This window comes from Amblyomma americanum, chromosome 2 (genome assembly GCF_052857255.1).
Source record: "Amblyomma americanum isolate KBUSLIRL-KWMA chromosome 2, ASM5285725v1, whole genome shotgun sequence".
NCBI lineage: Eukaryota > Metazoa > Arthropoda > Arachnida > Ixodida > Ixodidae > Amblyomma > Amblyomma americanum.
Genome location: NC_135498.1, coordinates 115,642,768 through 115,655,290, shown reverse-complemented (window position 1 = coordinate 115,655,290; position 12,523 = coordinate 115,642,768). Strand labels below are relative to the sequence as shown.

The 12,523-nt window shown below is 44.8% G+C and overlaps 1 protein-coding gene across 10 annotated transcripts in view; it reads right to left on the bottom strand.

Moving 5' to 3' along the window:
• LOC144121767 (uncharacterized) overlaps nucleotides 1–12,523 on the bottom strand; it is a 38,482-nt gene that overhangs the window by 24,515 nt on the left and 1,444 nt on the right. For 9 of the 10 annotated variants that reach the window (XM_077655159.1, XM_077655156.1, XM_077655157.1 and 6 more), the window contains one exon: nucleotides 12,129–12,234. The gene's annotated coding sequence lies outside the window, so the exon portion shown is untranslated. Of the gene's footprint in view, nucleotides 1–10,946; nucleotides 11,119–12,128; nucleotides 12,235–12,523 lie in introns of all 10 variants that reach the window. The other variant, XM_077655154.1, reaches the window with a different exon arrangement.

Here is a 12,523-nt window from a genome sequence, read left to right as displayed (position 1 = left end):
AGCTTCGAAAGGCGGTACCTCGCGAGAATCCCATCGTCGAACAGCTCCATCGGGTACTGGCAATTCCTCAGCACTCGCCTTGCTGGCTTCGCACGATGGGGCACCTGATCGATTTCTTCCATTAACTCCGTGAACTTGATAAATCAGAAAAGCGGTCGTCGATCGTACTCGGTTGCCATGTTGAATTGACAAAAGGAGCTGCTAAAGATAGGCCAGGGGCTACCTTTGCGAACGTGCCCTTTCCAAGGCTGAAAGGGCGGTTAAAGGTGCAGTTTAAGGGTAAGGTTCGTTTCTGATACCCGGAAAGGAGCCGTAAAGGTAAGGACCTCGATAGGGAAGGTAAAGGTCGGTTTGTGAATACGGGGGTAAGTCTACTCAACATTCACCCGTGGTCATGAAATATGCTTAGCCATCATGGCTACATTATGTGTGTCAGCACCTTTTGTGTCTAATTCTGCTGCATAGCAAGACCCATTACCAGGTAGGTAGTTTTATGAATATTGTCTCACCGTGCACTACACCTCCTGCAGTTTTTTGCAACCAGTGGTAGCGGTCACACCATGTTGTAACCAATCTACAGCACGGCTGGCAACCAGCGAGTTTGGTGCTGTCATAGATGTGAAGCCCTTCTTTTCAGCATTACTGGATTTCGCAGCTTTTAGCCACGCCTCCTCTATTCAGTGCCAGCCACACCCCTCGCTTTGCAACAGTACCCCTTAGAACGCCTAGTTTGTTTACTAATCACGATGCAGCTTGCATCATAACACTGCTGCTGGCAAGACTGCCGAGTGATCTTCTATAAAGCACTACCAGGAGTAGGAACTAAGTTTCAACTACCTTAGCACGCCTGGCGAAGAGAAATTATGCTTAAACACAAATAATTTATGGATATGCAGGCAGCGCAAGAGGCTGCAGTGATGGTCGAATTAATTAAAGCAACGAGATACAAAGTTGGCCTGCTTCCGCCGACAGTGGTTCGTTCAAATCAAGCACGGGGATGCAGTTTTTTTTCTTCTGTATACTGCTGCCATCACAATGATATAATGCTCCAGTTGGCTTTCTTCTGGCCAATACGAGAGGAACCGGCGCCAATGTCTAGATAACGGTGTATATAGGAAGTTTCCTACTCCTGGCGTTGCCAAAGAAAAATTTCTTCACCCATTTCCCACAATATATGTCGCTAGTCATGGGATGTTCTTTCCCTCACTATACATGCAGAGCAGGCACAAAGGCTAGTGAGTGGGAAAGCGGATGAAGGGTTGATGGGAGCTGCTTGATTTGATCCAACAGGCACTGGAATCAAGGTGGTGCTGCCAAAGACAAGCAGTCGCACTACTCTGCCGTACGATTCAAAATTTTAAATGCGAATCTCCACATGCATTGTGGCCCCCTCAGTATTATTGCATTTTTTATTCTCTTACAAAATTTATTTAATGCAGAAACTTGGTGATGCGTTCGTTCTGGACCAAAACTGTTTGAACTGAATTACAGCCACTGAAGGCTGGGCAACAGAATCTAATAAGTTGTCCATCTTCCAACGAGTACAACAGAAGCCCTGAAATAATTTCAGCCCTAAAAGTGTGGAAATGTTTACCCAGCAAGGTAGCTAATAACAGACTCAGCTAATAACAGACTGAAAACAAAAACACCTTACAAGGAAAGTCTACTGTAGTTAAGCCCATCACTCAGTTGTCATTGGTGGCAATGTAACTTGCATTTCAATGGCTCCCCCCATCACCAAGCACCAGTAGAACACCCTTAGACATGTCACCAAAGCAAAGATGTCAAGAAAATCAGCCATAGTATCAATAGGAGGTGGAATTTGCAGTCTAGGTGGTTTATAAAGCTGGATGTGCATGCACAAAAATTAACATTAATTCAGTGAACAGCACTGAAGGACAGCTTACCTAGCGCAGAAAATTTGACATTCAGCTCACCTTCGAGGAGTTGCAAGCAATGTTCAAATATGGAGCAGCACAGAAAAGGCTGTCAATGAAGTTTGGATCACTTTCAGAGGACAGCATAGGTGAAATTCAATGAAGACTCAGTTTCCAACAAGTACACAGGAATCAAATTTAAACCATCCACAGGTTGAAGACATACTTCCAGTCTGTTCATTGTTGGGCAACATGAGAAGACCTCTCACAAACCTCAGTGAGTTCATCTTTGAGTGAACACCTTTAATATTCTTGCTCTGCCACATTGAGATATGGCAAGCTGTTGCTAGAAAAGAGAAAATACTGAAGCCTCACAGGCAGCACCTAGCATCCATTACCAAACCCTTCCCCAGCTTTCAAAATGGTGATGCAAAGTCAAACCACGGTGCTATCCTGCTACACATTTTACTGAAGCAGACCAGAAAACTAAATCCTGGTAACTGCACAGATTAGGCAGCTATTCATCAATCCCCATTTAGATGTGCTATGAAGATGCACTGTCCATTCACATTTTTATAGGGCAATTTTACTCAGGAAAGTGTGCACACTTTCCTTTGAATGCTTGTGCATCACTGGAGTCTGGGAAAAAAAATGGCAGAGGACTAATTTTATCAAGTCTGCAAAGCAAAGCCATGTGCATATGCATGTTTTTGTTTTGTTACAGCAAACTATGCATGAAAGTAAGTGCTGCCTTTGCTTTACACTCTTTTCTAAAAATGTAAACAAATTTGAAGAGCTCTATCACCTCATTCTTACCCTCTTCAGTTCTCTAGACCCAATTTTGCTTCCAAACGCAATGATATTATGAACAAGGCAGCTTGGAAGTACGTTAGGTTTACAGGACATCTCAAGCATTCCCATGGTAAATGAACATATCACAGGGCCCCGAATCAAGCCAAGAGCTCAGTAAATTGGTTGTGCACTTTATGTGCCATATGAATCATTTTTGCCCTTACCCACTGTATGCATCTAACTGGACCCTGTGCAAGTCATGGCTTACCTCTATTATTCCTTTTAACAAGAGTCTGACAAGGCTGCCTGCCCCCTCATGTAGGTAGCCTAAACTTGGAGCCTGCATACTGATCGCAGCACTGTAACACACAGCGCAGCTAGTAGAGGAAGTAGCTTTGGAATGCATGCACAGGATTTTCATAACTCCACTTGTCCCCTCGATCATCAGGAGGTACGAGCATCAGCACTCTGCCACAGCCAAATATAGCGGGCATCTGCATGACCAGGCCATACAAAAAACAGCGAAACGAGAAATGCTGTCAGACATGCATCTCTTAAAGTTCAGATTATGGTCCATTTTCCCATGAGTAAAGCAGCTATCAACAGTAACTTCTGGCAGTACAGTGGGGCAGTTGCAGCACCACTTGGCCAGTGCAGATTCCCTATAGTGCAAATTTTAACAGTACACAGTCAACTAGCTGAATGTTTCCATGCCACAACCTCTACCCAAAATGTCAAGATGAGATTCATCTTCAGCCCATTTTTAGACGCGTAGTATTCCTCTTCCCAATTAATACAAGCAAGCAAAAATGTTCTACACCTCAAGCTCCCACCTTGCATGAAGCTCCAAGGCTTCTAAACTACCATGCTTCCGTAGTAGTTCAGTACCCACATAAGTTTAGAAGTACTACCCAATATTGAAAACGCCTCCTTCATAAAATATATCATTTGTCTTTAGAAGTATCAATCCTACCACCAGCTTACCACCTCTCCAGTCAGATAACCCACCACAAGGCTGCCTACACTCCTAGTGAAAAAAATGGCTGTGGTTTAGCTCTGGTTAACCCCAGTTGAATTGCAAAAGCATCATTTCCTTGGCACGTTGTCTACGCAGCATCTCATTCCGACGCTCTCGAGAACTCAAACCGGTCTCTTCCGCAGTTGAAGAGTCGCTCTGGGAAGTGGCACGACTTCTAGCAGCATCTTCGTTACGACGCTTCTCGAGTCATGCGGCGCGTTCTTCTGGCGTCTCTTGAGCGCGTTGTCTCTTCGCTTCGTTCTGTCGTTGTTGCGTCTCTTTAGCGCTCTCCATAACGACTACAATACACTGAGGCGTACATATATATATATATCCCACAAGGCAACACCTCCTCTCCCTCTACACCAGCAGAGCACACCTGGTGCAGCGAGCGGCGACATCTGTTGGAGCGCAGCTGCGGCATTGCTAGGCAACGGTGGCTGAAGGTCGTTGTCGGCCAGCGCATACGGCTGCCTACATACGACATACGGCGCGAAGAGCCGAAATGGCTCGCTGGCTGGCGTAGTAAAGCTTTCGCTTCATCTCTACTTTTCACCAAGCCATCATGGACTGGAATGACTCACTGTTCGACGCCATCTGCCCTATCGACTCATATGCAGCTTAACAATGCTAGAGACGACCATACCATAGCTGTCATGCCCACTCTCATGCAATGCCACATGAGAAATGCGATGAAATTTATAGCGCACCCACATTGTCTCATTTAGCACTGCCAAATTTTGCTCTTAAGTTACACGAGACATTAAGCATAAACTTTGCTTGAACTCCATCTATGTAATCTCTCTCATATACCAGTTCCAAGATAGTTTCCAGACAAAAGATAAAACACACAACAAAAGCATGGCTCCTTATGTTTGTGTTGTGTTTTATGGCACATAGGCAACTGAGGCCATCATGCACCAAGAACAAGGTATAGGAAAATTCTTTTGTTGAATATTATAGAAATGCAAGAATAATCCTTGCTCTAGCGGCCCTCAAACATTAATATTACCCAGTGAGCACATACACAAATTTTATAAATGGCTACAAGTAAAAGCTTTAAAGAGGGCCGGGTAACCTCAGTAGCCTTCCTTGGCTGCGGAAGGACATCGAGGCTCCCAACCAATCAAAATAAAAGCCTCAGCTTTCTTCTCAGGCCTGAGAAATTGGCTGAGGTGTACTAAAATTAAAACAAACCAGTGGGTAAAAATTTAGTCTCTTGAGAAATCCCGTGTCGTTAAGCTAAAAACACAATATATTAACAATTGCATCGTCTTCTAAAAGCAGTGCGGGATGAAAAGGAATGCATTTATTATAAAATTCAGTAAAATACGTTTTTCTTAGTTCATCCAGTTCCACACAAGAGAATAAAATATGGTTAACCGTAAGTTCATCTCCACATTGTTGGCAAACAGGTTTGTCTTGTTTTGTTAGTAGGAAGTTGTGCGTAAGGTGCGTCTGGCCTATTCGGAGACGGCATAAGATCACTTCCTTGTAACGTTCTTGGTGCCCACACGACTTAAATTCACCTAAAACTGGTTTTACCAAGTGTAGTTTATTTTTGACCTCATTGTTCCAAGCCGACTGCCATTTTTTCTTAGTTTGCTTGCTACTAATTTCATGCAATCATTAAACGGCATATTTACTTTCATTATTTCCTTGCCACGAGCTTTACCAGCATATACATTACTCTCTCATTGCCTTTTATTCCCACATGACTCAGGACCCAGCACAGTTGTATATTTTGTCCTTGAGCTGTGGCAGTTACTATGTTGTGTATGATGTCACCGAGCAGAGGGGAGCTTGCATTTTTAGAATGGAGAGCTCCAAGTACACTTAAGGAGTCTGTGTAGATAACAGCATTTTTGAGGTTCTCACTTAGTATTTTTTCTATGGTCATCCATACTGCGTAGCACTCCGCGGTGAAGATGGAGGAACACTGTGGTAGTCTTACTATTTGCTCCGAATTACCTCGCACCACTGCGCTTCCTACGCAACTATCTGTTTTTGATCCATCAGTATAAAATTCTGTAAAACTACTGTATTTTTCTTCAAGGGCACGGAATTCTTGTAATATATGTTGCTGTGGAGTTCGCTTTTTACGGAAATGTGCAAGAGTGAGGTCACAGATTACAGGAAAATTGAACCATGGAAGCAGTGGACCACGTCTTCGAGCAACGGCAGGTAATGCATCCATTACGCCGAGGTTTTTGCACACGTCTTCAAAACGCAGGAGAAGTGGCCTTACTGCTAATGGTTTGTTGTTAAATAGTGTTCTAGATGGGCACCTTGTGACTATTTGGTGACAGATATGTTTAGGTAGTGAACGGATTTTTAAAAAGTACGAGCAAGTGAGCATGGTTCTTCTCTCTGTAAGCGACGGCTCGTTGGCTTCCACATAGACTGTTTATCGGTGACGTCCTGTATGCACCGGTGGAAAGACGCACGCCTAAATTGTGTACTGGGTCTAGCCGTTTAAGGTACGACTGCCTCGCTGATCCATAAACTATGCATCCGTAATCTAATGTAGAACGTATGACAGAGCGATGAATCCGTAAAAGACAAGTCCTATCGGAACCCCAATGTTTTCGTGAAAGTACTTTTAGTATATACAGAGATTTAGAAGCTTTCTTTTTGAGTATGTTTATGTGTGGTAGGAATGTGAGCTTTTTATCATGTCATTCCTAGAAATTTGTGCTCATCTTTAATTGGTAGTGGGACTTCATTTAAATACAAGGAGGGATCAGTGAGCAGTCCTCTTCTAAGCGAAAAAAGAACAGCTACTGACTTTTGCGTGGAAAACTTGAAACCGTTTGTGTGCCCATGTTGTTAGTTTATTTACTGTCATCTGTATTTGCCTCTCACACGATGAAATGCTAGAGGATGTGCAAGTAATCTGGAGATCGTCGACGTAGACAGAATACATGATAGACTTTGGGATTATTTTTGCTAGGGAATTCATTTTTACTATAAAAAGCGTGGTGCTTAAAATGCACCCCTGAGGCACGCCGTTCTCTTGAAAGTTTTAGAAAGAGTGGCACCCAGGTGTACTTGAAATGAACAGTTGGTCAAAAAGTCACTCAAGCATTTTAGCATTCTACCATGGATTCCGAGGTCTCCAACGTCCCGCAGTATGCCAAACCTCCATGTGGTGTCATAGGCTTTCTCTAAATCGAAAAAGACCGCAAGGCAGTGTTGCTTGTGTATAAATGCTTCTCGGACTGTGTTCTCTAGGCGGACTAGATGGTCGGTTGTAGAGCACGCCTTTTTAAATCCACACTGATGGATGTCAAGATCACGGGATTGTAATAAAAACATTAATCTAATGTTAAGGACGCTTTCGAAGGATTTGGCAAGTACGCTTGTTCACTGGGACTTGCTTGGATACGACAATCCTGAACATGTATGTCGGTGTCCTTTTTAAATCCTACTCTTTCTTCCCTCATGCCTTGCATCCATTGAGCACTAACCTACAGCTGAATGTCCTAATGGTTGTGCACCAGGTGTAGGGATTTGTGAAAGACCACTGCAATCAATGAAGGCCATGCCAAGCAACTGGAGGCACCAGTTCCCCACAGTACACAATAATAAGTACAAGATAGTTAATCTTCTAATCTTAAAAAACAAGGTAATTTAACATCACATGCTACCTTAGCAAGCTCAAGCAACCCAAGGAATCAAATATATTTTGGTTCTTTTATAATGAAAACTTAAAATATTTATTTTAAAAAATCAAACGTAGCTAACATGAACAGTTTCAAGGCCCCAATATCATCCTCTTAAGTGCAGCGTTTCAGATGTCTGCGAAAGTCGCAGTTGTCGTGGGCAATGAGGCACACATCATGTTTACCCGCTCCTTTCAAAAGGACAGTGCATTCGTAACCACATGCAAAGATGTTGGAAATTGCAGCAAGGCCTTATATCAAGGAATGGCCATGCAGAGCCCCTGTTCACTTTCCCCCCTCCCACATGGTATATACATTATAATAATGCCTGACAGACATTTCCTGCGATCACATCACTCACTAACTGCAGCCTTTTAATTCATACCACAAGGTGTATTTTACAGTACTGGTGGGAGATCAACAAGCAGTGCTCCCCACACCAACGAATAGTTAAGGCTGCCAAGGTTGACTCAATGGCCAGTTTTGAGAGCCACTCTTGAAACAGGTGTATCATTATGCATGTCAAACATTTCGTTTATTAAAAATTTAATGGCATTTTTTTTTAGGCAATGTACCCACGCAGTATGCTCAAGGACTGCACAAGTATTATGCGAAGTAATATCAGCACCCGCTGGCACTTTGCTTTCTGTGCACTGTATGAAGAATGCTCAAATATGTGATGACCTCATGGAACATACTCAGCCTTCCTCTGCGTGTATTTTTTTTAGCAGTGGCAAACCACTGTGCCACCTCCGAAGCCAGTAAGCTTGGCCACAAAAGACTAAGCTGGGCTGACTGGAACGGCAGCAGCATCTGCCAGAATTATACGAAACTAGAGCCCGAGAAAACAGATTGTTGAAAAAAGTGATGGCTCTGTATGGCAGATGATGCTTGGCAGTAATGTGTTCCATTCGTTTCTGCTAGCACCAGCGGCGAGTTCTAAATTTCAGAGGGCACTTCGTTGACCTAAAGTGCGGTGAGGCGAAAGCCTTTAGCATGGTGTTACTGCTTGTGTCAGACTTTTTTTCATGCCTCACCATAATTTATGATGTGTGGTAAACATATTGATTAAATACACAATTGCTTGTGAATGTTAAATGCTGGAGACACTGGAGGGCATTTAGGAGGCGTCCATCTGATTCGACGCCTTTCCGCACTCTCCAGCGTTATCTTGTGGCAGGAACCGCGCAGCACGAGACAAAGGGACAGGCGGGACACGACGCTGCGTTGTGTCCTGCAGCTGTGTCCCGGCAGCTTGTGTTTACCGCACATGTTCACGCCGAACAGCATAGTAATCCTGTCCGTGGCCTGTTTTCTACCCTTCATTGCGGTGTTGTTCACTGCAAATGATTTTGTTGGCAGCATTTCATAAAAAAGTGCAGCCGCGTCAAGGTTGTAAACGTCGTCTGCACAGTACTCACTAAGCAGCGGCGCCAATGTGTGCTTTTTCCAATCCTCGACAACACTCTCGTTAGTGCTGCCGCTCTCACCGCAGATGGTGAGAAACGTCAAATTATTGCGTTCCTTAATACAGCAAAACCATTCATTACTGCACTTGAATTCTTCGTGCCCAAGCTGTAGAGCTAGGTCGTTGGCCTTCCCCCGCAGTAGCGTTCCACTGACGGGAAGGTGGGCTGCGTTTGCTTTCTGCAGCCAGTAAACCTGAGCAGCTTCCACATCTTGATACGTGGGAGCCTGCACTCGTGACCCCTTCGAAGAATGTCTTGCCGCAAGCCTCTAGCATTTTCGACTTGTTGCTCAGTATTGTGGACAACGCCGAGAGGGGCACGGCGTGCCTTTTAGCCAACTGCCTTGGTACAAGCATTCTTGCCTGCTTCTTGGATCAAGCAAAACTTCTGCGGCAGCGTTAAAGTCCTGTACTTCGGCATTTCGTTCGCTGGTACGGTCACAAAGCTAGCACTTCTGCACAGCCCCCCCCCCCTCCAAAAAAAACAACGGCACAGTAGCTGACCCCTAACCGCCGCGCACAACACGAAGAAATGGCGCAGGCGAGACCTGCGCGGGGTGGTGGCGGCGTACTTGCAGCGTCGGAGGCACGGGGGAAGAGCAGTCGCGGTACGGAACAGGAACACGTGCTCCCGCTGATGCTGTGCGAAGAGAGGGTGAAGCATGCCGTGGGATGAAGTGGGGCCGAGATCACGTGATAAAAACCAGTATGCCCGCTGCGTTGCAGTGAAGTACGTCTTCTCCTCTGCAGGCGCTCGCTTTGGCGGTCCGCAGGGCGCACTGTGGACCGATTTTCGTGCCGAGAATGCTCTCGCTGGGGCGCTTCGCCTATAAATCATCGCCATTGCTATGTGGTTTTGCCTCGCAGCTCCATAGGGCCGTCGTTTCGCCGGGTTTTCGGCGAAACATGGATTAGGCATTGTCGCATGGCACCCCAAATTTTAGAACCGGGCTGGCGCAGGTCGCCTGTTCGAATTATCCGGCCAAATTTACATAGGAAAATACAGGACCGCAGAAAACCTTCGAATTATCAGATTTCGAATTATCGAGGTTTTACTGTACCTCAGTCAAAAGTAATGTGTGTTGAGAACCGGTACAAGAGTTTAATGTACGCAGGAGAATATTTTAAAATAAACTGAAGGTACTTTTTAATTATGAAGTATGGGGTGATACATTGTGCCATGAATTGTTTCCAGTCATGCTGCCTCAATGATACCACCAGTTTGAAGGTGGGTTGAGTATGCAGCTTATGCATGAAGCTTGTGTGCACTGCATTTTCTTGGGTAAACACTATACCTGACGAGTTCGAGCAAGCAGCTGATATATACGTTTTAGTGACAAAATGTTACTTCAGAAGTAAATTGAAACAAGGATTACGACCCTGCATCACACACAAAAAAAGGAGTTCTATAGACGAGTTATGTCTGCATTCACAACTTGTTCGCAGAGAATGCAATAAGTCCTATGTACAACACACTGTCCCACAGCTCGCATGGACAATGCGAGCAAATCTAATCATCATGTTTCCACTGAGAATTATTGTGGTCAGAATTACTCATGCAGAGCAAAGCTGGCTGCACCTCCAATGGCCAGACGACTTGTTTAACTTTGCTCTGCATGATTCTTCACTACTTCCATAAAAAAAATTCCCTCACCATTAGAAGACTGAGGCACAAGTGCTACACACATCTGCTGCAACAGTTAGCCAAGCAGAAATATTTACATGTAAGGCGTGCTTTGTATAGAGTTTGAGTGACATCACGAGTGCCATCTCTGGGCACAGAGGCTTGCTTAGTGTCCACGAGAGCCGCTGGGCGATCAGCAGATTAGGAAAATGCCGAAGTTTTCGCTCCGCTTTCTGGTCCCAACGATGGCGGCTGCTATGACGTAAGTCCAAAGTACGCGTATCATTGCCTTCACGAATAAAGTTCAAGGAAATATTGACCAAGTTCGCTGTTCTGTGTGTGATATACAAGCAGTAGTGTTGAGAGAACCTACTTACAGTGCTCAATCAGCATCATTTAGGAAATCTAGAATCCAAGCCCTGACAAATCAGCTGGCCAAAACTATTGTGCTTTATGAGCTCGAAAGTTCTCAAGACAATTGACACATTACTGCAGCACTTACTGCAGTGCCTTGAGGTAAGGTGTAGGTATGCCAAAAGGTGTCCCATCTGAATAAATGCCACTGCCAAGTTCTTTCACAGAGCAGTTCCTCTGGTTGTAATTATTCAAACACTAGGTAGGCCAACCAGGCTGTAGTCAGCTGCTTTCAAAAAGTCCACGTAAATGTTAAGTTGCTGCAACATGGCAAGAAATCGGCAGCTTACATACACAGGTGTAAAAGCATGTGAAATATTGGGTTTTAAATTGTAAAAATCACACACGAAACTGAATAGAAATATAACAAAGAAGACCAACAAGACTTGCATGTGTAAAATGAAGTTTGTAGACCTTTTCATTGTGAACACGCAGATATGAAAACATCCTCATCGGACTGTTGCAAACTGGCATAGTGAGCTCGCTACCACTTCCACCGTGCTAGGGCCGGGTGCACACAACAGTCCAGCTAGAAATGTGGCAATGCCCAGGGAGGACTTATTCGAAAGGTATATAGGTGCAGACATTGGCTCAATGTTTGCATTTGGGATTTTCACCTTCCCCAAACTTGTAACATGTCTTTAGTTCATGGCAGAGCAGCCAGCCATTAACTTTGTGGCAGGACTGAATGAATGTTTCCAGTGCGGTAATAAGATCTAGATCTCTTTTGCCTTCGATGGTTGAGGTCACGGCGCCATCATAAGTGATGCTTGATTACACAGAAATGCCAACGGCTGCTTTTGAAAACCATGGCACTAGTTTGTCGCATGCTACCGTGATATGCCCAATGAGATGCAAGGGCGAGAAGTAACCCGCCTTAGGTCGGCAGTACTGTTAACGATCAGGCGTATCAAAGGCCGCCGTCGCTGTCACAAGCCCAGACCGCATGAAGCAGATAAGGCGGGCGGGTCCGTTCCTTTCGCAGCAGCATGGAGCCGTTGCTCGGGGATACCTGTGCTGTCGCAGATTCGTCAAAAACTTGTCGCGTTTTCCTTTGAACGCTCTGCGGTCAGTGCGCGATTTCCCGCTGCGATGTCACTTTCAGCAAACAGCAGTTTTCTTTTTATTTGTTCAAATATAAGAGCAAGCACATAACCATAACGCGGTCCTTCTTTGTACAGTGACATATGTAGGAACCTCCACGTCAAACAATGTAATCCAACAAGCCATAGGGCCGCTTACGGAACAACTGAATTGTTACACCACTAACCTTCAAAGTGACTGGAAATAAATGAGCATTGGTTGACACTTCGTGTAGCAAGCTGCCACCTCAGGCGGATCGCTTGATAAGTCTTCCTTTGAAAAACGGCAACAACCTGCCAGAGAAACAACACAGGCATATCAGTTCGTCCCAAAACTACGCACATCAAAACATGGTGGCGAAAGGGCCACAAACAGCTCACCGCCATTTTGTCGACACAACCACAATGTAAGGCCTACAAAGATTGCTGCGCACCCATTAAGTCCCTCGGAATGCGTTCAATGTAAGAACACAGAGAACGAATTGCATCATGCTTTACACGTTGCTTACAATTCATTCTTTGCCGAACACTAACATATGACTAACGCGAACCTACACACAATACCAAATCTGAACGCTCCGCA